The sequence below is a fragment of the Saccopteryx leptura genome, chromosome 5 (assembly GCF_036850995.1).
Source record: "Saccopteryx leptura isolate mSacLep1 chromosome 5, mSacLep1_pri_phased_curated, whole genome shotgun sequence".
NCBI lineage: Eukaryota > Metazoa > Chordata > Mammalia > Chiroptera > Emballonuridae > Saccopteryx > Saccopteryx leptura.
This window is the reverse complement of record NC_089507.1, coordinates 74,732,368-74,758,797: the sequence shown is the minus strand read 5'-3', so window position 1 is coordinate 74,758,797 and position 26,430 is coordinate 74,732,368. Positions and strand designations below refer to the sequence as shown.

Sequence of the window (26,430 nt, the reverse complement as noted above, 5' to 3'; positions counted from 1 at the left end):
CTCTTTTTTTCTTAAAATAAAAATGTGTGTTTTGGGTTTTTGTCTTCTACATTTTTTGCAATATTTTAGGTAATTTTTAGCTGAAATAATTAAAGGTATCTAGACTTCCATGTTGCTACCAATCAAATTTCTAAAAATAATTGGGCAATATATATATATTTAAAACATCAATAAAAAATGAAATGTAAATTAAAGATTAAAATAAAAAATCTTTATTCACATACACACACAGTTTTAGGTATTAGGATTATCAATGGTTCATTTTATTTTTGATTATTTTTTAATTTACAAAAGTTTCTCCAATAAATATAAGCTACATTACAATAATGCTTTGTGCCAGGCATTATAGTAAATGCTTTATATTTATTATTCCACTTAATCCTCACAACAGAATTCTGAGGTAACATTATCTTTTCCATTTCATAGACAAAAAATACAGAGATGAAAAAATTTTTCAGGTTCATAAAGTTAGTAAGTGATGAGCTGGGTTTCTGGTTTTTTTAGCAAGAGAGACAGACAGTCAGGCAAGGACAGATACACAGGAAGGGAGAGACATGAGAAGCATCAACTCATAGCTGCAGCACCTTAGTTGTTCATTGAGTGCTTTCTCATATGTGCCTTGACTGGAGGGTTCCAGATGAGCCAGTTACAGCTTGCTCAAGACAGTGAACTTGGCTCAAGCCAGCGACCTTTGGGCTCAAGCCAGCAACCATGGTGCCATATCTCTGATCCCATGCTCAAGCCAGTGAACCCATACTCAAGCTGGTGAAGCTGTGCTCAAGTCAGCAGCCTCAGGGCCTCCAACCTGGATTCTCAGCATCCCAGGCCAATGCTCCATTTACTGTGCTACCAGTTGGTTAGGCTGGAGCTGGGTTTTTTAACATAAGCATTGTTCGCATAAAGTCTATGTCTTAATCTGTGTGTTACTATCTCTCAGTGCAAAATGAAACACTATGTCCTTGGTTCCAGTTTAAAACCTCTTTACTGAGAAGCAATAGCTAAAGATTCCCCATTCTTCTCCTTGGTTATGCCTTTAATTATCTTCATCATCTTAGATGACACTTATTCTTCTAAGCTTTGTTTTCCCCCTGTGCAAAAATTGTTATTAGACAACATAATGTCCGTTAGACATTATTATTAGACAATTCTATTAGACAATGTTTTCTAAGAAATCATGAAGTTGGAAATTACTATTTAGAAAAAAAAGTTTCAACTTCTTTGTGTAAATAACAAGGCACATGATTTCTGAATCCTATGATAAGAATATACTTAATTTTGTGAAAAAAACTGCCAAATTATCTTCTAAAGTAGTTGTATCATTTTGCATTTCTACCAGCAACAAATGCGTTCCTATTGTTTCACATTCTCTTCAGTATTTGGTCTTATCAGTGTTCTGGATTTGGCTATTCTAATAGGTGTGCAATGGTAACTCTTTGTTTTAATTTCCACTTCCTTGATGGCATAATACATAGGCCATTTTCTCATATGCTTATTTTTTATCTGAATATCTTCTTTGGTGAGATTTCAGTTCAAGTCATTAGTCAAGTCTCATTTTTTAATAGAAATGGTTTTTTAAGACTTACTTATTGATTTTAGAGAGAGGAGTGAGAGAGAGAAGGGATGGGGAGGAGCAGGAAGCATCAACTCATGGTAATTGCTTCTCATATGTGCCGTGACAGGGCAAGCCTGGGGTTTTGAACTGGCAACCTCAGCATTCCAAGTCAATGCTTTATCTACTGTGCCACCACAGGTCAGGCAAATTGTTTTCCTATTGTGGTGTTTTAGGAGTTCTTTGTTTCTTTTGGAAAACAGTCACTTATCAGATGTGCTTTGGCAATCATTTTCTCTCAGCCCGTGGTTTGTCGTTTCATTCTCTTGAGTTTGGGTATATTCTCATTTTTTCTTTTTCTTTTTTTTTTTTTTTTTTTTTTTTTTTTTTTTTTTTTAAATTTATTTTATTTTATTTATTCATTTTTAGAGAGGAGAGAGAGACAGAGAGGGAGAGAGAGGAGAGAGAGACAGAGAGAGAGAAGGGGGGAGGAGCTGGAAGCATCAACTCCCATATGTGCCTTGACCAGGCAAGCCCAGGGTTTCGAACCAGCGACCTCAGCATTTCCAGGTCGACGCTTTATCCACTGCGCCACCACAGGTCAGGCTATTCTCATTTTTTCTTTTTCCCTTATATTGAAGGTACAGAAATGAATCATAAAGCCTTTCCATCAAAACATTTAAATTGTTATTTTTTTTTGTTATTATAGTTTATTTTGTTCATTAGAGTCCATATATAAGTGAAATAATATGGTACGTGTTTTTCACTTGGCATAATAGTCTCTAGGACCATCCATGTCCATGCTGTTACAAAAGGTAAAATTTCCATCTTTTTATGATTGGCTAGTATTCCACGGCATAAATGTACCACAACTTTTTTTTATCCACTCATCTACTGATGAGCACTTAGGCTGCTTCCAAATTTTGGCTATTGTAAATAACTGCAATCAATATAAGGGTGCATATAATCTTTCAAATTAGTGTTTCAGGTTTCTTTGGATATATTTCCAGAAGTGGAATTGCTGGATCTTAAGGCAGTTCCATTTTTAATTTTCTGAGGTAACTCCATACTGTTTTCCACAGTGGTTGCACCAGTCTGCATTTGCACCACCAGTGCACAAGGGTTCCCTTTTCTACACATCCTTGCCAAGACTTGTTTGTTGATTTATTGATGATATCCATTCTGAAAAGTATGAGGTGATATCTCATATGGGTTGAATTTGCTAACCCTAATCACTCCACTAGATTCAATAAAAAAAAAAATCAAAATCCACAAATTTACTGACAAACTCATAGAAAAGTTTAAATGAAATGTCATCTTGTATGACTTTCTAATAACTTATCTAGACCTCAACAATAAATTGTTAAAAGTATTTGGAGAGAAATTCAACATGAGATTTTTAATCACGAACTGCTTGGTTGCCATATTTTCAATTCAAAGAAACAATACACTCACATTTTTTTTTTTTACAGAGACAGATAGAGAGTCAGAGAGAGGGATATATAGGGACAGACAGACAGGAACAGAGAGAGATGAGAAGCATCAATCATCAGTTTTTCATTGTGACACCTTAGTTGTTCATTGATTGCTTTCTCATATGTGCCTTGACCGTGGGCCTTCAGCAGACCGAGTAACCCCTTGATCGAGCCAGCAATCTTGGGTCAAGCTGGTGAGCTTTGCTCAAACTAGATGAGCCCACGCTCAAGCTGGTGACCTCAGGGTCTCGAACCTGGGTCCTCCGCATCCCAGTCCGACACTCTATCCACTGTGCCACTGCCTGGTCAGGCAATACACTAACTTTTTTGTTTGTTTGTTTTTTATTATATTTTTTTATTATACACTCTAAAACAGTAGTTATAACAGAATCTTATACTACTTTTTTATCTGACCAAAACAATATGGATTTATAGTTGCTGATATTATGACTTAAACTATAGAAGGTAATTTATAGCATGTAACACTGGGGCTCTGGAGCCACACTATCTGAGTTCAAATTTTGTATTACACTTAATAATATATGAACTTTTCCTCTTTACTTTGCCTCTGTGTGCTTATAGCTCCCTATGTTAAATTTTGTTAATTATACTACTACCTCATAGAACTTTCAGGATTAAATGAGTTTATATGTATGAAGCATGTAGATAAGAACTAGTATAAAATAAGCCTTTAGATACCTAATATTAGTTATTGTGATGATTCTGTTGACTTGCTGATTCTGATGCATATTGAATTTTAGTTAAAAAAATTATCTAAACTATATTCTGAAGGTCAGAATACCACAGTCAATGATGTTTCATACAGTAAAATCTACTAAGTAGCTTTACTAGTTATACATTCTCTGTATACTGAGAAAAAGAATTGCAAAAGACTCAATCTCTAGACATTAAAGTCAATTCAAAAGCAATCTAGGCTTCCAAATACCTTGAAAAATCTCATATATAGTTGGGTGAATACCAATTCACTTTTATGTAAATATAAGCCTCTCTTTAGGAAGAACTTTAAAGTTCTGAAACATTTCCTTGTCAAATATAAAATTATAACCGCATTGTTAGTACTTTATTTGTACATGGAGTCATTTACTTATGGTAATTCATTTCAGAAATATGACAATGGATGATGATCTTTCAAAGCTACTAGTTACTGAGTATATATTATGTATGTACCATTTGCTTTCATGATTTTTCTAAATTTTATAAAAAACTTACCATTAAAGACTAAACATTAAACGACCATGCCTATTATTACTATATCAATTTTACAGATGGAGAGACTAAGGCTTATACAGACAGTAAGCATCTACAGGCTCAGGGCTACTTAAAGAATATGACTTAACTAGGACTTGATCTCACTGTTATTAGCAAATCTTGAGAATTGAACCTGAGTCTGTGTGTTAGTAGAATCTGAGAAATTATGTATGATACATGAGATTTATATCAATTAAATGTATGAAATTGGAGACTTTGTCATAGGCATGCATAGCTCAAAAACAAGTTGTTTTCCAAATGCTACTCACAAATTTAACCAATATCATATGGCTTTATTATTAAAATATGATGGAAAACTTCCATATATGGAGGAATTCTGTTGGTGCTATGGGTCTGAATAAAAAGGAAAATAAAATGAGAACCAAAATATGTGAAAACAGGCTCTGGCAAGTTGGCTCAGCGGTAGAGTGTCAGCCTGGCATGTAGAAGTTCCCAGTTCGATTCCCGGCCAGGGCATACAGGAGAAGTTTCCATCTGCTTCTCCACCCTTCCCCCTCTCCTTTCTATCTCTCTCTTTCCGTCCTGCAGCCAAATCTCCATTGGAGCACAGTAGGCCTGGGCACTGAGGATGGCTCCATGGCCTCCACCTCAGGTGCTAGAATAGCTTGTTGTAGTGAAGCAATGTCCCAGATGGTCAGAGTATTGCCCCCTGGTGGGCATGCCGGGTGGATCCTCGTAGGGCTCATGCGGGAGTCTGTCTGTCTGCTCCTTCCCCCCCCCCCCCCCCGCTTCTCACTTTGGAAAAAAAATAATATGTGTAAACATTAGGTTATATAACTCTGATCTAACATATCTTTATTAAATATTTATTCTCCCTTATTTTTTTACACAGTTTATTTTGATAGGATTGGCCAAAATTATAATCTTCATATTTGTGGCATAAAAATTTATCTATGTTCAGAGATAAAGTATTTTTAAATAATTCACTCATGGAAAAAATTGTGTTCCAACTCCATAGTGCTGCCTGTCACATAAACAGAAGGAATATGACTATGTGGGTGTTAGTCAATGGTGGGATTTAGTTGGTTCACACCGGATTGGCAGAATGGATATCTCACTTTTTGTTGAGTTCTGTGAATAGGTTGTTAAAATGGCACTGGTAATCAGGGTTCTCTCTAAGGTGGGTGCCTGGGCAACAGCCCAATTTGGAAATTACAAATTTACATTTCTTACTCATTTTTAACCTTCATCTGTGCAACAGTTTATTTTAAGCACCTGTAGTAATGTTCATTCTGCCCATAGGTTAAAAAAGTTTGAACATATGTTCAGAGAAGAGAAGTCACCTAACTGTTTCTAATATATCAAACACAATGACTATTAGTCTAATCAGCCTGCCTCTAAAGGAATGGGATCCTACTACTAGTGAAAAGATAGTTAAGGATAAATGATACAGCTTATGATGCTCGTATAAAAGCAAAGAAAATTGCAAGTGAGACGCCAATCAAGAAGCGATATGAAAATATCTTAAATAACAGTTTTATTGGTTTTTTGTCAAGTATTATTTATTTTTTTCATTAATATTTTAAACCTCTTTCTTATAACATAATAAACTTTTGTGTACCTCTTTTATTGCTTTTATTTAAGTATTAAGTGCATGAAATAAAAAACCTTTTGGTATATCATTGTTTTATATTTAAAACAGTCCTTACGGCAGAGAACAAGTTGTTAAATTATTTGAACCCCACCACTGGTGTTTATGGTGCTACAGTATTTACTATGGTATTTACTCCAGAATAATCATAGCAGCAGAAGAAGTCTTCATGCTTGTAGGAGCAGAATCAAGGTCTTCTTCAAGTTATTTTTAAATGAACACATGCCAATACTATCTCTGACTACTAGAAACTAGAATGTGCATCTCTTATTACACTGGAATAAAATCTCATGAGGGAAAGAATGGTCAGAGATAAAGATCTGTACATTTCCAGGACTTAAAAGACTCCATGTTTAAATACAGTTTTCTTAAATTAATAACTAAGTAAATAATATAGCTGTGTTTTGTTTAAACTGGATGAATCTTCTTTTATTATCTAGGCCCAGAAGATAAAACTATCTTTATTTTGAGTGTCTTTACCTTTGTGTTGCATAGTTCACATTGAGTATAAGCATCTCATTTGTATTTATTTATTCATAATTAATATATTTATAATTCAGATGCTATTATACCATAATCTAACCTTATGAACGAAACAAGGTTATTTATTCACTCTAATAACAAACATATTGCTTCAATGCATATACTGCATCTCAAAAATGCATGCTCAATAAATTGCAGTTTCTATGAAATATTGAATATTTTTGAAACAATCAACCTGAAATCTTCAAAATTTTACTAGTTTCTCACAGGTGACTTTAAGCTTATTTAAATATTAATTCAGACAAAAAAAATCTGTCATCTTCAAAGGGATCCCAATGGTGCTGAACTTTATTCAAACTAAAATAAATATTTGTTTGGAAGAAACAGAAGCTTTGGTTACAGACTAGCATGAGCCTACATGCTGACACATACAGATTTACTTACAAGTAAATGCCAAAACTTCAAAGATCACATAGACTTTCCAGTCCATCACCTACTGGTTCTCACAATAAACTTGTAAAGTCTTTTAAATATTTTTGTAATTCCCATACTACAATTCAGAAATATTCACTTAGAGAAATTACTAAAAGCCAGATCCAGGAACAAAATGAATGCTTTGAACTCCAAATTCGAGGCACATCCCACTTTACCACTTTCCCGAATGAGGATGATTGTCCCGGAACTCAAAACCTAAAAAATATACCCTGTAAATTACCACAAAATAAATGAAGCCTCATAAATGTCCCTATGAAATATTTTCTTGTAAAAGAAACTGGCATTCATTATGAAAAAATAAACTCTGGAAAAACCATAAAAATAGAATTACTGTAAAATGCTTAAATCATTTATTTTCAACACATTCTTAACACCCTTTTTTTCTTTAGTAACATTATCAATCCTCCTGAAATAGACTTAATAGAAACAATGGGCATGTGAGAATAGACTCTACTGTAAGAGAAATTATTTCCCCTATCCTAGTGGCTCATTTCACTCACATTATTTCTTGTAATTATAAGAAAGTTCTGACAATAGCATCTAACTACAAAAATAGAGAAAACCATATTTAAAGCAAAAGTTGTAACCATTGTTATGTTGACAGATTCCTAATATTTCTAGAGAATATCATGAAAGTGGTCTTATATAATCTTTCAGATTCTTGCTATTAAATCTCATGTTGATTCTTACCATGAATCAGAAATATTTCCAATCATCCTTAATTGAGTCACCCCAGCAGTATTTCTAGACCTTTTCCACTCTCCACTGTACTTTCCCAATGTCCTTTCATCTTAAGTACTATTGAGATGATTATAAGTGCTTCCCATGGATTTCGAAAATTTCCTTTCTTTGTCAACAAACATGATTGTCCAAGTAGTTCAATATGTACCAAATTGTCCTTGTTAACACCTTTCTAAACCAAAGTGCTATCATAGATCTCTGTTCCCACTCTTAATTTTTTGTATTCAATTAAAACACCTCCACTGAACATTTCACAAAAACATTTCACAAAACTCTAGCTATTCTTGTACATGTATCTTCATTATCACTGTTTGAAATTATAGAAATACTCTGTTTATGGTATCTAGTCCTTCCCACCCCACTCCCTGTTTACTGCTGTACCAGTCTAACCACTAACACTGTAAGAACAATTTCCATGATTTCATCGGTAGGTTCCTTTTCTCTGGAATAAATGGACTTTTTACATTTCACATTCAAACAATATTCAGTGGCAATAAATATAACCACCCCCAAAAGGAAGATTTTTCTTCTCAAAGAGATGATCTCCACTGGTTCCTCTCTCAACTTCAAACTTGCTCTTTCCTTGTTTCCCTTCTCACAGAACATAATTCTTTGAAATGTTATATCAGTGGTTTATTCCCTCTTGTATATAAATATTTGGCAATAACCAATATCAGCCTTAACTTTTACCTCCAGATAATGTGATATTATTTTTTTATTTTTCAATTACAGTTAAGCCAGAGACCATAGGGTCATATCTATGATCCTGCGCTCAAGCTGGTGAGCCTGTACTCAAGCCAGATGAGCCTGTACTCAAGCTGGTGACCTTGGGGTTTAGAACCTGGGTCATTAGTATCCCAGTTTGACGCTCTATCCTCTGCACCACCACCTGGTCAGTAATGTGATCTTAAACCATTGCCCTATCCTTCATTTACAGAGCTTCTGTTTTAATTTTTTAAGCTGCATTTTTTTGTGTGTGTTTGTGTGTGTGACAGAGACAGAGAGAAAGACAGAGTGAGGGACAGTTAATAACAGACAGACAGGAAGGAAGAGAAATGAGAAGCATCAATTCTTCATTGTGACACCTTAGTTGTTCATTGATTGCTTTCTCCTATGTGCCTTGACCCGGGGACTATAGCTGACCAAGTGACACCTTGATCAAAGCCAGCAACCTTGGGTTCAAGATGGTAAACCTTGATCAAACCAGATGAGCCCACGCTCAAGCTGGCAATCTCGAGGTTTCGAACCTGGGTCCTCTGCATCCCAGTCTGATGCTCTATTCACTGCACCAATGCATGGTCAGGCTTCAATTGTATTTTGATACCTATATTCAGATAGGGGTTAAAGTTTTAACTCACATTTATTAGCTATTTAATTTTTGTTAAATTGACTTACCTCACCTCCTTGATTTTCTAATATATGCAAATGCCTGTGTGAGTAATAACTAAATAATTTATGTAAAACTTACATAACAATGCCTGATCACAGTATAAATTTCATAAATATTTGCTACCATTAATACTTATTTACCCTATATATGTCTTTGAGTCTTTCCTCCTTACTTCTGTTAATTATTCAATATATATTTGTCAAGTTCTAAAGCTCAAATGCTAGGAATCTTTGATTTTCCTTTTAACTGGCCCAGAACTATAATAAGATGCCAACCCTCCTACAGCATAAGCATCTCACTTTTTTCCCTTTCCACAATAGCTACTCAGTATGTGACTTTATACCTCCCACCTAGACTATGTATTTCAACAGATTCTAATCTGGTTTGTCTGACTTCACTATCCTGACCTCAAATCTTTCACTTTTATTGCGGGAAGCTATTTTATTTTTCCCTAAAGACTATATACTGACCTTTTGCAATTGAAAAACATGGGTGTCAGCTGTGTGGTTTTACTTACAAGAGGAATTTTTCAATTGATTCATTACAGTTCTAAAACTCATTGTTCAGTGGTCAAGTCCATGGCTGAGAATTCACATATGAGGAGGGCCTGAAGACTGGCTGTGTTTTATAGTTACATAAGAAATTGTCATAGAAAATGAGATCTGAGCCCCTAACCCCCAGTCTCCACCCAGCCCTGATGTCAAAGATATGTGTGTGTTTGTGTGTGTGTGTGTATATATATATAGTCAGTCCATGATGCAAACCATTTCATTCTTTCATACTCCAAGGATATATGAAATTCAGAAACCTTAGTTTTATTTTCAAAACCTATTACTAGCCTGACCAGGCAGTGGTGCAATGAATAGAACATTAGACTGGGATGTAGAGGACCCAGGTTCAAAATCCTGAGGTCGCTAGCTTGAGCGTGGGGCTCATCTGGTTTGTGCAAGGCTCACCAGCTTGAGCCCAGTGTCACTGGCTTGAGCAAGGGGTCATTCGGTCTACTGTAGCCCCCAAGTCAAGGCACATAAAAAGAAGCAATCAATGAGAAACTAAGGTGCCAAAACAAAGAATTGATGCTTCTCATCCCTCTCCCTTCCAGTCTGTTTGTTCCTATCTGCCTCTCTCTCTCTGTCTCTGTCACAAACAAACAAAAAACAAACAAAACAAAACACAACAACAACAAAACTATTACTAGCTCATTTCAATCTACCTTGACAAACTTATCTGGTCCTTAAAACATATAGAGTTCCAGAAAAAAATAAAGTATTGGCTACTACTCACCACCCATAGGCCACTTTTCTGACACTCTTCTCTCCTTGGAAATTACCAATATATGAATTTCATAGAGTACCTCAACTCACATTGAACTAAAATGATATTTTTGTATAAAAGCTAAATCATGTTGTAAAAATAATTAAAAAGAGAGAAAGAGAGAAGGATATGGAAATGACAAAGCATGAAGCTCAGCAAATCTCCTCCCGCACCCCCCCACACTCAAAATGATCAAAACAAAGCATTTTTCCTTACAACTGACCAAAAGCAAACAACACACTTACAATTGCTTATTCAGTGAAAAGTCTACTGAACTTTTCACTTTTCACTTATTCTAGTGAATAAGATGAGTGAATCCATGGTATTTTAGCCTCATCTCTGAACCTACTTCTCAGTTTCATTAGAAGGAAAGTCCTAGCAGGCAGGAAAGGACCTGAAAAAAACCCAACAGCGTGGAAAAAATTATACTCAAGAGCATTGCAGAAAATGATGTCAATTATAGCATCAAAAAAATCATGGAATATCAACGTCTTAGCAAACCTGAGGTTGCAATCTATGTTTGATCAAGCACCTAATCAGAAGACCAGTCAGAAATTTAACAACATGATAAAGGGCCTCTATGGAAAATATACAGTTAATATCATATCACATTTCCATGACTAAATGTTTTCCATCTAAGATTGAAAACAAAATATTTTTTCTCAAAGTTCCTTTCAACATTGTACTAGAGGTTCTTAGCCAGTTTAATATGAAGGGGGGGGGGGGGGAGACATACAGATTACAAAGGCAAGATTAAAACTCTATTTGTATAACATAATCCTGTTTGAAGAAAATACTAAGACATACATGAAAAACTACTAGAGCACACAATTGAGTTCATCTAGGTGACAGGTGACCATCTCAGACTGCATCTGTAATTCAAATAAAGAACTTCAAGTTACAAAACCACTTTCCAATAAAGAGGCAGGCTTGCAGATGTAAGTGACTGCAGGAACTAGCCATATCAGTTATGTCTATTCACAAAAGGAAATCAGGTATTCATGTGCAGCTGAGAAGACAGAGAATTTGAGTTACTAACAGTATTACCAGATGTTGTTGTACGCTCTGCCTTCCACAAATGCTCATCATATGCTTCCTTTCATCTTTCACGTCTCTGCTCAAGGTCATCTTCTTAGAGATGCTTTTCCTGACTATTCTATATAAAGTGACATCCTACCTTCATCATTATCTACCCTCTTATGCTGCTCCATTTTTAATGTTTCATACCAATTCTTCAACCTAAAATTTTATGTATATATGTTGCATATATACACATAATACAAATTGTATACTTTTGTTCCCTAAACTAGAAAATACCTTTCAAGAAAGCTGGATATCTGTGTTTTTACTGCTATACCATGAGTTCCTAGAATACTTCCGGGTTCATACTAGACACTCAATAAATAATTTGTTGAAAAAGTGAGTGAATGAACATAGGCTAGCAATATAGCATGGTTGTCAACACATCTGAGATGATGTTAACTTACCTCAAATAGACTTATATTTGGTACAAAATAACTGGGTCACACTGAACATGCAGAGGACAAAGAAGTGTTTCTGTTGTAAGTGAGGGAGAGGAGGCAGAACTATACAACTAACTTCTATGCTTGAAATCCAATAACACTTCATCTTTACTGCTATTAAGGATTTTCTAATTCATTGTACTTTTTGTCATGATTTTGTCTATCTATGTTTATGTTGTTTATGTATGTTACTTGGTAAACATAAGATTCCTTGAAGCTAAAAATTACATTGATTTCTCTTGGTATCCTTTTCAGCACTTATAGTACTTTGCAAAATATAAGCACTCAGTAACATCTATTTAGATAAAAAATAAATGAATCAAAAATTAATAATCACTAGGTGCTGATTTTCACAGACTGCAGAATATTTCTTATTCAGCTAAACAAGCCTCATTGGCCACTTGACATAATCAGATCAAAATAAATACTTTTAAATTAAAACATTAACGATTACACTTAAAGGGGAAAAAAGATAGTAATCACAGACTATGCATATAAAAGAATCTCAATGTATGATATTATTCTTTAACTTTTCTGTCAAACTTAGGACACTATCCATGCTTTCAGATAAGAGCACAGTGCCATGACACTGAGTTATCACACATAGTACTAAACATGCAGTAAAAATCCTCTGAGAGCATTATTTAATGAATATGCATAACACTTTTTATATTATAAAACGTGGGTGCTTATCTCTTTCTTTAAGCAATTACTCTGCTGAAGACATGGAATAATTATTTTTTCCTTTTTTTTTTTTTTTTGGTTTTTATTCAGTGAGAGGAAGGGAGGCAGAGAGAAGACTCCTGCGTGGGCGCAGACCAGGATCCACTCAGCAAGCCAACTAGGGGGCAATCAATGCTCTGCCCATCTGGGGCAACCAACCTCTTCTTCCTGCCTGAGGCAGAGGCCATGGAGCCATCCTTAGTGCATAGGGCCAACTCGCTCTAATCAAGCCACGTTTGCAGCAGGGAGGGAGGGAGGGAGGGAAAGAGAGAGAAGCAAGAAGGGGAGGAGTGGAGAAGCAGATGGTCACCTCTCCTGAGTTCTCTGAAGGGAAATCAAACCTGGGATTTCCACATGCTGAGCCGATGCTCTACCGCTGACCCAACTGGCCAGAGCTGAATAATTATTTCTAAAATATCACTTGCTGTTAACACACAAGTGGAGGCATTGTGCCTTTGAAGTAGCATCTTTGATCTCAAATCATTTCCAGCGCTTTTGCTGCATTTTAAAAGAAATTCCAAGACTGTGCTATGTGAAGGCTAATGTCTTTATTAATGTCTTTATTAGTGTTTAATGTTACTTGCTGAATTATGATTTTCTCTATGCTGAGTCCACTACGCTATCACTGGTTTGGGAAAAAGGTAACTTTGAAACTGGAGACAGGAAAAAGTCATTGGCAGAAAAGTTACTGTTTCTGGCCTTGTGACCTGATGTTTCCATTGTTTGTCTCTCCTCATCCTCAGGTCATAGTTTTCAGTCACACAGATGAATTTTTGAATATGCCTGCCTCTTTGATTAGATCTTTCTTCCTCTCCAAGCAGAAAGCATGGGTTACAATCTTTTCCCTTTTCTGTTTTCTTTACCTTCTCCCTCAACTCACCACCCTAGCTGTAAATCTCATTTTCTACTGAACTATTTATTTTGTTCATCCTTCATGGAAATACTGCCTAGTAATTATATTATCTATACACGTGCATTTCATCTTCATTATTTTAGCTCTCCTTATAGATACAGAGTGCTCTTTTTTTTTCCTTATTCATTTCAGAGAGGGGAGAGAGAGACAGAAAGAGAGAGGAGGGAGAGAGGAGCAGGAAGCACCAACTCCCATATGTGTCTTGACCAGGCAAGCCCGGGATTTTGAACCGGCAACCTCAGCATTCCAGGTCGATGCTTTATCCACTGCGCCACCACAGGTCAGGCCCAGAGTGCTCTTAAGTTACCACTATATTCTTCACTAATTTTACCTCACTGTCTTTTACTGAGATGCTGAATAATATTGAATGAATAAAGAAATAAAGAAATATTAACGCTGATCATGCTATTGTGGAACTTTCCTGCTTTCCCTCCTGCTCCACTTCCTGATAAAATACAAAACAGTTCTTGTTGTAACTTTTTAATCTCTCCTTATTACTTTTTAAAATTTTCAAAATAACAAAAATATTGGCTCTGTAATCTTTACAACTATATATATATATATACAGGAGACCTCAGGTTACAACAGTCTTGACATATGACATTTCAAGTTTACGACACTCACTCTCATAAAAACTTAAAAAAATTGAGATCTGATTATTCTGGCTCACGCCGTTAGCACGTACTTACAGACTACGTGGGCGAACTAGTTTGGTTGCGTGTGGCAGAAGAATAAGCAGTACAGTGTACAGTACAGTATATTTATGTCCTTTTCCTTCTTCTGTGGCTTAGCTGTGTTTTTATTTTCTAGATTATGATTTTACAACTGTCTTAGGGTAGGTAAGTGACTTAGACTACGGTGTGTTTTGACTTACTCCAAAATGTGGTTTACATTACTGTCTTAGGAACAGAACTGTGTTGTAACTCGAAGACCCCCAGTGTGTGTGTGTGTGTGTGTGTGTGTGTGTGTGTGTGTGTGTGTGTAAATATATATATATATATATATACACACACACACATTATTTTTACCTAGCCCCTTTTAATGAGAAGTGAAATTTTCACAATAAAGCATTCTTATAAAGAATGTTACAAAAAAAATTACAGGAAAAAAATTTCCCACAGAAAATGGAATAAAATACTCAAGAATTTGTGAACAACAATGCATCAACTTCTTTAAAGTAGAGGATTTATAACAAAAGACATTGTAATTCTTTTTCATAGAGTTCATTTCATTTTTCATAGTTTAAGTAAAAATAATCATGTTTCCTTCACAGTCACTCAGCTATGCTGTGGTATGGCTATTTAGAGATCAGTCCTATTTCTGGTCTGACTAGTATATTTCTGAGGGATGCTGCCACTCAATCTCTCTAACATCAAGTCAGCTTGTGGTAAACTGTTAAAATGCCTATGGGCATGAAGGCTTCCGTTTGTGTATGAGAGAAGTTAAAGGTCTGTGGGAGACATTTTTTCTATGTTTTTTAATGTGATGCATGCATTGAATCTGAATAATACATTCCAACAGACGTTTTCTGATTGAACAAGTTATCAATCACTAAGAGTTAGCTAAGATGAAGTTTTCCAAATAGGCTGTATAGTGGTTAACAGTTATATCAATGAAAATCCCAAAAGGAAACAATGGCAAACTCAAAATAGTATAATTTGAGAGGGTTTCTTTTTCAAAGGAATGAATTACACAGGCCTGGATGGCTTGTAGCAGAAAAAACAAAAGGAAGTACAAGAATCCAGCAGCAGTGAAGTGGTAACCCATCATAGACCACAGTCTAGAGAAGGAAAGAGTTAATGGAGTTCCGAAGAAGAGAGTGACATAGAGCAGGCTGATTTAGAAAAGCATGACTTTTCTTTGAGGTACACACTCAACTCAAGGTGATCTCACATAGGAGATAGGAAATCAATACCTTAAAGTCATTTTTCTCTTTCCCACTGATATATGTCTGGGACTCCCAATTAGCAGACGAACAAATCAGTGTTCTAGGCACTAAGATTTCTGGGGTGACAGTTATCTAACCTAGCTGTATCTCAGCTGCCTCACCTGTAAAATGCTAATAAGAATAATATCTACATTATAGCTTATAAGGCAACATAAAGATGATGTGAAAAAAAATAAAGTACTTGTATCAGTTCATGGGATAAAGTAATTTATAAATAAATATTACTTCTTATTATTGGACTTTTCAAATAAGCCATTTTTGTTCAGAGGGTAGACCATATATAAAGGCCAAAAAATAATGTCTCTTTCCTAGTTGTAAATATTCATACCCCACTGTGCATTACTCTGTATTAAAAGATCAATAAAACTGAATAACATTCTTACTTTTTTTGGTTTGTTTCATTTCACTTATTTTTCATGGGAACAAGAGCATCTATCAATACATAAAAAAGTCAAAATGTATTTTTTGTTTGTTTTCTGTTTGTTTGTTTTGTTTTGTTTTTGTGGCAGAGACAGAGAGAGTCAGAGATAGGGACAGACAGACAGGAAGAAAGAGAGACGAGAAACATCAATTCTTCATTGCAGCTCCTTACTTGTTCATTGATTGATTTCTCATGTGCCTTCACCGAGGGGCTAGAGCAGACCGAGTAACCCCTTGCTCGAGCCAGCAACCTTGGGCTCAAGCTGGTGAGCTTTGCTCAAACCAGATGAGCCCTCGCTCAAGCTGGTGGTCTCACGGTCTCAAACCTGGGTCCTTCACATCCCAGACCAACGCTCCATCCACTGCACCACTGCCTGGTCAGGCAAGCCCAAAAGTTTTGATAACTATATTCATAGAGGTCAATTTCAAATCAAAAAAGATCCAAGAATGGTATCCGTGTGCCCCAGATGTGAGACCTGCTGACCACCAGGATTCCTTCAGAACACAGACCATCTCCAAAGAAAAAGGCTGAAGCAGATTTAGGTACAGACACATGAGTAATAGTGATATCCAGAATATAATAATTTTGATGATAGAAATAAGTATATGTAAAGAAAGAATAAATATTTGAGTATTTAAAAAATAATCAAACACTTCAAACTCATTCCTCAAAATAGTATCCTCATATATAATAGCCTGGAAAGCTATTTCCTCCTATCTTGGCATCGCTGGCTACTTTGCCACCTCAAATCTCTGCATTTCTGTATCTTACATAAGAGCTCCATCAGAAATGAGCTCCTAGTTTTAAATCATACATACACAACTCACCTATTATTTTTAATCATATTATCATTTACTTTCCTTTACATTACTCTTCTCCAACAAAAATAATTATTTGCTTACTTAGTTCTTTTAATTATACTAGATTATAAAGTTCTTGAGTACTAGAGTTAAATTTGTCTCACTCATCTCTATAAACTCTTTATATAGAGTTTAATTGGTACATTAAAAAAATCTTACAAATAAGGGAACAGTTGTTCTTTTGATTTTTGAAAAAAAATCAATTGTTCTTGGGAATTCAGTTCTCTGCCAGTTGTTCTACTCTTTCCAAACTTAAGCTTCACGCAATTTCCAGAGAAAGGAAGTGTAAGCTGGTGATTCATGGAGCCCTGGCATGAAATTTATATAGTGAATGATGGTGTTTAGACAAACAAAAGTTTCATTTTAACAGACACAGTAAATAAGAGTTTAATATTGCCTTCGAAAAGCATGAATTGACACTGGAAGGATGATCAAAAGACAGAGTGCTTGGTGAACTGGGAAACTTATTTAATACATACACACATATATCATATATACTTGGTATATATGTATATATATATATACACACACACATAGGCTCACGATATACAGATATAGTTTAATACACACATGTATATATATGGGTATGCATATATAAATGTGTGTGTATATATGTATATATATAATGAGTTAATATGCAGAAAAAACTTGTTTAAAACACTTAGGAATTTGAAACAGAATAGAATTATATACTCAATAATTCTAAATATGAAGATAATTGACTAATAAAAATAACAGTAGGAACAGAATTTATGAGCAAGCAAAATGTGGCTGATGTATCAGGATCTTATTATTTAACTAATAAGAATGTGCCTTTTTGCCTGACCAGGCGGTGGCACAGTGGATAGAGCATCGGGCTGGGATGCAGAGGACCCAGGTTTGAGACCCCGAGGTCGCCAACTTGAGCACAGGCTCATCTGGTTTGAGCAAAGGGCTCGCCAGCTTGGACCCAAGGTCACTGGGGTTACTCGGTCTGCTGTAGCCCCACAGTCAAGGCACATATGAGAAAGCAATCAATGAACAACTAAGGTGTCACAACAAAAAACTGATGATTGATGCTTCTCATTTCTCTCCGTTCCTGTCTGTCTGTCCCTATCTATCCCTCTCTCTGACTCTCTCTCTGTCTCTCTAAAAATAAATAAATTTAAAAATTAAAAAAAAAGAATGCGCCTTTTATCCTCGACTTACTTTCTATCATCAAAACATTGCACATCTTGATCAGTTTTAATATATGAATAGGCACACAGGACCACCTCTAAGTATTCTGTTTGATTTTATATAAATTCAAAAGTAAAGTACAAAGATATTATTGAATATTCAGTCATTTTATTTAGAAATATTTTTCTACTAGACAGTTTCTGACTTTAATTTGTAGGATAGTTTCCTCCCCCCCCAAAAAATATTACATTCTGGAAGAAAAATATATTTTCCATTTTGGAATATTTTTCTCATATATAATAGACATGTAGAGTGTCTGTGTGTGTGTTTTGTTTCTATGTTTAAAATGTAGCTTAAAGGAATTGATCTTAGTCAATCTTAATATCATATTAATGGATCATGGACCAAAATGCAAGTATGTCGTGAAATGAGGCATGATTTCTCAGAAAATAACATGATAGCATGTGTTATTGAAGAAAAACAGTGGTGGACATTAAAAGAAACCAATAGTCAGGTTTTTAGGGTTAATATCATAGTTGACCGTATATAGTTGGAATAAAAATGTGCATAACACAGAAAGATAGCCTTTTAAACAATCAGAAATAAACTCAAAATACCAGAGATGATGCATTTCTTAAAGCACAAAGCTTTCCTTGAATTCATTTACATATTTGACCTTCACATAGATCACTCCTCTGCAACATTATGCCTCTACAACCGAATTCCATTTAGTTGTGACTCAGCGCCTTATTTACTTCACTGATTGTATTAAGCCTACACAAATCATCAAAAAGCTTTCATTTGATCTCCACAGGCCTACTCTATTTCCCAGAAATGGTAACAAGGTATTTTAAATCCTCCTAACCCCAAGTACACATGTTGCAACCTCACTACTATTTGCCTAATGAATTACACCACAAATATAATTCTTATCTTCCTGGGCTAACCAGCAGAACTATCTCAGAAAGAGGAAAAACAGAAGCATTTAATTTTTATAATTTTCTTACAACCCCAGCACTCAGGATCTTGATTAGAAAAAACTCAGATGAGCAATAAAATGACACTAACAGGCAGATAATAAACTTAGTATTATGAGTGGTTATCAAGGGAACTACACGTGGTAGAGGAAATTTGAGAAGGATAGAAACAGATAGAAAATATGAATATATGCAATAGTGTTCAATTATCATGTTTCCAAGTATTATTGAGATGTAGTTAGAAAGTAGAGAAACCCACAAACCGTAGTTACAACCCCATGTAATTAATCATCATTCAAGAATACCATAATAATGACTATTACATGGAGCACATATTTAATGCAATTTCATGTATGAAAAAATAGGCTCAGATATATTAAGTATGTTCAATGGATTAGAACTCATATAAAGACAGATAGGTCTAATTTCATTGCCCATGCATTTACTTTCCATGCTTGTCCTTCCATACAGGATAAATAGCATAAATTTAAGACACTGAACCAAATAAGATCTTCTCAGTGTGCACAGGATAATACGAACTATGATTAAAAGTGCAAAGAATGAGGAGCCTTAAAAGAGAACTATTATGGGAGAGCAAAGAAAAGAAGGGAACACAGAGGTCAGGATTTAACACACAGTAATAGCGGTCAAGCTAACCAGCTAAGACCAAAGGGCAGGCCATGAAGAGCACAGCACTGTGCAGAGTAGCTGAAGGCTAAATGTTTATAGGCACTGAAGAGTATCTGCTGATTCATTCCCTTTTTCCCCAGAATATGCAATTTCCTATTGCACACTGGCTTGCGTATTTCGTTTGGAAAGCAAGTGTTTCGGTGATAATTCTTTTAAAAATTAAAAGATAATGCAACCAAATGTTGCATGAGTGCTAAAATAGTACACACAATGTGATTCCCATAAACCTAACAACACTTGCCAAGGACATGTAAAAATAAAAGTTAAATGTTAAAATATAAAGTCAGGCTTTTTTGGTTCTCAAGTTAAGCAAGTAGCCTGGATCATTTGAAACTTGGATGATAATAATAATATTGATAATAGTTTGAAATTTCTAAACATAGTAAATTCTTTAGATTGCCAGCATGAACTTCAACTGTTTTGTTACTACAGAAGAGACTTTCATTACAACTGCAGAGTGTACGTAAGTGTGGTTTTGAATCTAATAAACCTTATATTCACTGTCATTTTAAGAGAAGACACAGAGGTGATTTTTTAACAAAGTCAGTATCATAAAAGACTGATTAAAAACTTAATTATGCTGCCAAATAATGATGCACTTTATAAAAGTTTAAAGAGACTAGAAGAAAGTGGTTTGCTCTTATTATGAGAAAAATTCTAGGTAGAAATAAAGAACATTTAAGCAACAACAGAAGAATAAATCTTCACTTCCATTAAAAAAGCTTTATAGAAAGTTGCTAAAGATTTTCCTAAATAAAAAAAAAATCTAGAGAAGCACATGTTGTTAAATATATATTTTATGACGTAACTTACACAACAGTGCACATTTGCAGAAAGGGAGGTAAAAGACTCAGAAGAAATGCTACAAAATTATGATGTAGAGGCCTATCAACATCTGAATTTCAATGTATTCATCGTATTAGAGACCTATTACTTTAACAGTGTGCACTGAATGAGATGAGGAAAAGGCTTACCAATAAACGAGTTCAAAAATAAATCACAGGAAAAAATAAGCTATATAATTTGTATCTTCATTTACATTATATTAATAAATAATATTTTAAGAACTAAATTACCCTCTTTACTGAAATATTTTTAAAAGCTACAATCTCTTCTTCCTTTTTATTATTAACAAAATTAAAACTCCAAGTAGAGGTAAAAGGCAACAGCATAATGTCTTTTCTTACTTTACTTCTCAGCCTGCCTGACCAGGCAGTGGCACAGTGGATAGAGCGTCGGACTGGAACGGGGAGGAACCAGGTTCGAGACACTGAGGTTGCCAGCTGGAGTGCAGGCTCATCTGGTTTTTGCAAGGCTTACCAGCTTGAGCCGAGGGTCACTGGCTCTAGCAAGGGGTCACTCACTCTGCTATAGCCCTCCATCAAGGCACTTATGAGAAAGTAATCAATGAACAACTAAGGTGCCACAACGAAAAACTGATGTCCTCATTCCTCTTCCTTCCTGTCTCTCTGTTCCTATTTGTCGCTCTCTCTGTCTCTCTCACAAGAAAAAAAATTCTCAGCCCCGTCAAGCACATTCTTAAGCTTTTCCAGCCAGACACTGTGTCCTCTATTTCTTTTGTTATCTCCTATTATATCTGGCTCAAGGTTAGAACAGTAGTAGGCATTTAATAAGTACTAGATAGATTGATTTGACTGAGTATTCCCAAAATTAGATTCCAAATATATCTTACTTTAATTCTTCCTGACAAACAATTCATCAATTAAAAGGGTAGTGTAAGATGTTTAAAAGAATATATACAAGTTGTTTTTCCTAACAGATACAGAATTCTTCATACTTTAATATTACATAGAGGATGGATATTAAGATCATACAATAGATAGATTCTGATTCCAAATCTTACAGGCCCATCCTTAGCAGGTAGGGAGAAAAAGTGATCTAGAACTCAGCAAGCAATTGCTGGGTAATTGACCAAGCTACATATCGCAGACTCCTGAAGGAAAGGAAATGGTCCAGCAGACAACCATTGAATGGACATCCAGTATTTCTTCTGGTGTGTGAGTGTTCAGAGACACTGGTCAGATGTATAACTTATTTCTCCCACCCCTTTTCACATACAGTTCGGTATGAGTTACACAGAGCATTGGGACTAGAGACTGAGATTCACAGCGTAACACTAACCTTGATGTGGGTACGGAAGGAGAAATGAAAAACGATTAAAAGAACAAGGAAATGAATGAGAATTATACCTATGAGATATTCAGGTTTTGTTTAATAGAACCACTTCCAAGTTCATAAAATAATTTATAAAATAAACTGGAATTGGAGCTACCAAAATTGGTCCAGAAAAATACAGGCTCATGAAGCATAAACACTGACGTCGTATGCTGGATATCTGCAGAATCCGAACTAAGCGTTTGGAATTAGCAGATATTTTCTTTATCACAGTAAAAATATCTTAAAAGTAGAGAGGAATATAAATTATGAGACTAAGCTATGGACCACATAAATCATTCTTTTACATTTATATCCTCTTTGAACCAGACTTCTCAGATTTAGCCAATAGCACCAGAAATATTCACAATGAATGGTGATGTGTTTTGGAGAAGTGCTTTTTCCTAGTTAGATTTCCTTATAACCTTTTTGGCTATACTGGTCACCTATTATTTCTTTTACATACATGATATGGATACTTGTGTCTTTTACAAATAACTACAGAGTAATGAGACTGATTTTAATAAATCATAAAAGAATGAAGTTTCATTGTTTTATACTTATAGTAAATATATTTTGGAAGATACAGGAGGCATATCCAACTGAAAATGTCACTGTGTTAAAAGTGAGACTGTGTTACAAACTTCAGGGGAAGAATCAATATCCATATCATGGTATGCAAAGGAGTAAGCTGAAGGTAGACCAGGCTGAAACACAGACGATGAGCAATCTTAACCGGACTGCTTTTTATATTTAAAACAACTTTTATAACAATATTGTTTACAATAGTTTGCAACAGATCAGAAAAAATAATAATATGATATTCATCCTTTTTTCAAATAGGATTATTTGTGACTTTACAGTACTATTTTGCCCTCACACTTTCCTTTATGTTTTTCAGTTTTAGTTGTTTTTATAATAACAGCAAATATTTTCAAATAATTTAAATGAATCTTGTCTTTCAATAGCAACACAAGGTACTTTACATCCTAACTGATACATCTGATGCACGTAACTTTAAACATGGATTCAGTGCCATTTTAACAACCGCTTAGCCAAACTCAACAAAAAATGAGGTATCAGTTCAGCTGAACCGGTGTGAACCAGCTGAGTCCCACCACTGCAAGGATTCCTGTTACTGCATTCATCTTCCTATGTGAACACTTCTACAAATGCACTCCCCTCACCTACCCGACCTTCTTCTCTTGTAAATTCCCCATTCAGGGTCCATAGTGCCATTAGTTGCAGCTAAGAGGAAACAATATAAATAACGGCTATTGCCTTCAGTGGAGAAAGCTGACACTCTCACACCACATATTTCTGCCTCTGTTATATCCAGTACTTTGATGCCACAGAGGAAACAATCCATAGGAAAGGAATGAGGAGAGAAACTGAGCAACAGCTGCTTTGATCCAGGTCAATGGAACCAGCAAAAGGCCCGTGCTGGATTGTGATAGTCATGAGTTTTTTGGAGGTAACAGTGAATAGTTGAATGACATAGCAAAGCAAACTTCCTATAAATTCTTTTAATTTATTTTGAAGTCAGTCTCACAAAAATAGTAGGAGGCAATTTCAGCAATGTGAGTGCTTCCTAACGTAAATATTGATGATTTCTATAAGCCTGTAATGTTCTAAATCTAGAAATATGTTCTAAAGAGTTGTGAAACATCTCATCCATAGAAATAAAACTGACTTTAAAAATACATTATTGCCCTGGCCAGTGGTTCAGTGGTAAAACCTCGGCCTGGCATGTGGAAGTCCCAGGTTTGATTCCTGGCCAGGGCACACTTGAGAAGCACCCATCTGCTTCTCCGCCCTTTCCCCTCTCCTCTCTCTCACAGCCAAGGCTCCATTAGAGCAAAGTTGGCCCAGGCACTGAGGATGGCTCCATGGCCTCCGCTTCAGATGCTAGAATGGCTTTGATTGCAGCAGAACAACGCTTTGGAGGGGCTAAGCCTCACCCCTTGTTATGCATGCCGGGTGGATCCCGGTAAGGTGCATACAGGAATCTGTCTGTCTGCCTCCCCACCCCCACCGGGCTTCTCACTTAGAAAAAAATACATTATTTATGTTCTTATTCTCAGTTATAGATGAGGAAAACCAAAAATGAAAGGACAACAGTGATTTATACAAGGCAAATCATATTGATCAAATAAATTAGAATTTTTCTCCTACTGGATGAGATCTAAAACCTCTGGACATAAATAGTATCAAAACATATAAATCTGCTACATTTTTCATTCCTCAGAGTATTTAATAAAGGCTTAGAAAACATTATGAACTCTCTCTATATACATGTCTAGCAGATATAGCAAAAGAAAATATTCTAATAGCCGTATGAAAGTCTTGGTTTAATTCTTTCTCTGATACACACTTGCAGTAAGTAGGAAAATTATTACTCAACCAATCTGGTCTCAATTACTTCATCAATATATCAAAAACATTCAACCAGGAACATATAATTTCCACTTATATAATACCCAAGGTTTAAAAAAATATGCAAGTATCATCTTAAGGGAAAAGTTTTGTCCCAGCTACCAAGTAGCTTACTCCCCGCAAAAAAATATCCTGACTTAAAGTATAAAAATATTTTGCCCTTAGTTTACATCCCATAACTTAACAGGCAAAACATATACAATGGCTGATCAACAAATATATTCAAAATAAAGAAAAATAATTAGGACCATAGGTGGTTATTTCAAGTTTACTTATGTGAAAACCAGTTCTTTTCTACTGTTCACTTGTCAAGAAGTTGTAAGATTAACATTACAGGACAATGATAAAAATGACCAAATGCAGTCACTGATCTGTAGAGAAATAAATATTAATCTTGCGTTATAGCCAAGATATAATCTTCTAGAGGCTCACTTTAAAAATAATAATTTATTAATTATTTAAATGTATTATTGCATGCAAATTTACTGTAACCAAACCTACAAAAAACTATTTTCATAGTATCATTACTCTTTATCACAATGTTTAGATTACATAAGTTATTTATTTCTCTTTACATCTCTATCTTATTAAGTACTGATAAGGTAAACAAAAATTTAATTTTCAAAAAAAATATTACAAATGTTGATTGTAAGTGGGAGTTCTAAAAATAATATTAATTGAGGATTTCAGATTTATTAGATTTAATTTCTCTACCTGATGATCAATCCTTTCATCATTTGGTATTAACACCAAATATTCATATGCTTGGTGATGCTATTTGTTCAGGATGACACTTTCAAATTCAAATAAAAAGAAAAAGAGAGATGGAGAGGAATTCAAAACTATGAAGTTTTTAGAAGTTGATCAAGCATGCTAATGTGTAAACAATCAGTAATAATTGTATCACTGAATCTTTTGCCTTCCTTCACAATGTAAAAAATAAACACATTGATTTAATACCCTCTGTACTATATAAATTTTTAAGGTATTACAGCAAAGATGTGATCACAGAAAAGTAGCAATCTTTGATTATAAAATTGAGGTCTCCTTCTAAATTACTTTCTTTAAACAGTTAAGAAAATATTTTTTACTTCTTTAATGTTCTCTCCCAGTTGAATATTTCCTCTTATTTTTTAAACAAATTGCTTATAAAAAGAGCTTTGGAGAAAATTATTTTTACTTTTAATATTAGCTCTTTTTTATACTGAATGGGTAAACAAATTAGCTCCAGAGTCTCATTAACAAGAGCAGACCATCAAATTATCTGGCCCAAAACATCCTATTAGTTATCAGAAACCACTAGGCTGTCAAGCTTTTTCTTCTTTCTTAACAAATATCTAGTGGGCTCTATCTCAGAAAGTTAAAACTTATTTCAGCTCTCAATTTCCTTTCTAGTCCACAAATTCTTTCAATTTGCAATAGTTCATTTGAGAGATATATTTGTTTCCAGAATTCAGCTGGCAGGATAATGGTCACAAAAGCAATATGTAAACAGTTTGTGGTATTTTAAAAAGTTGTCTGTGTATTTCAAATTGTACTCTCTAAAAAAGGTGTGGGAAACATATTTATTCAGACTTTGTAATTACCTTCTACTCATTATATTGTCTTCATTATTTCTACATACTTTCAGTCAAAGTGGATTTTAAAAACTACGATATTTTACCGTATCTTTTAAGTTAATTTAAAAGAATTAATACATAGTTAATCAGAAGGTTGTCACAAAAATAAACTGGTCCTCATTTTTTTCCTTTTATTCTAGTCATGAAAACAAGAGTTGAGAAAGAAATACTGTAAGAGTCTTCTTTAAAGTAAAAATCAGTTTCTTCATAGTGTATATATCAATTTACGTTATTGGGTATTTTCCTCAAATACAACTTCATAATTATGCAGATTGCTTCATAAATTCTAATATTAATTTAGACAGCTTTTAAGTGTTTCTACAGAAAACCTATTAATATATTCATTATTTAAAGACCCAAAATCCCAGGATAATTCTAATTTTAAAATGTAAATAACTAGATGTTTATATTAATCTGACTTTTTAAGTTGATGTTTACTTATTAAAAATTAAAATGTCATCATAATATTATAAACAGCCTAATATTTGCAGGAACAGCTTTTAGTTTATTTTCTTCTCTTTATTTCATTAAAATAATCTTTTTCACTCCATCAAATTAATAAAACAGGAAACCATTATATACCACTCTTTATTCTATTATTTTACCGATAATAATAAGCATACATAAATTTCAACAGTAACCAATGCTACTGATCAAAA

The 26,430-nt window shown here is 34.7% G+C and overlaps 1 protein-coding gene across 2 annotated transcripts in view; it reads right to left on the bottom strand.

Annotated features, from left to right (window-relative positions):
* The window catches only part of GRID2 (glutamate ionotropic receptor delta type subunit 2), a 1,621,553-nt gene that overhangs the window by 1,301,140 nt on the left and 293,983 nt on the right, over positions 1-26,430 (bottom strand). The gene's annotated exons all lie outside the window — the stretch shown is intronic.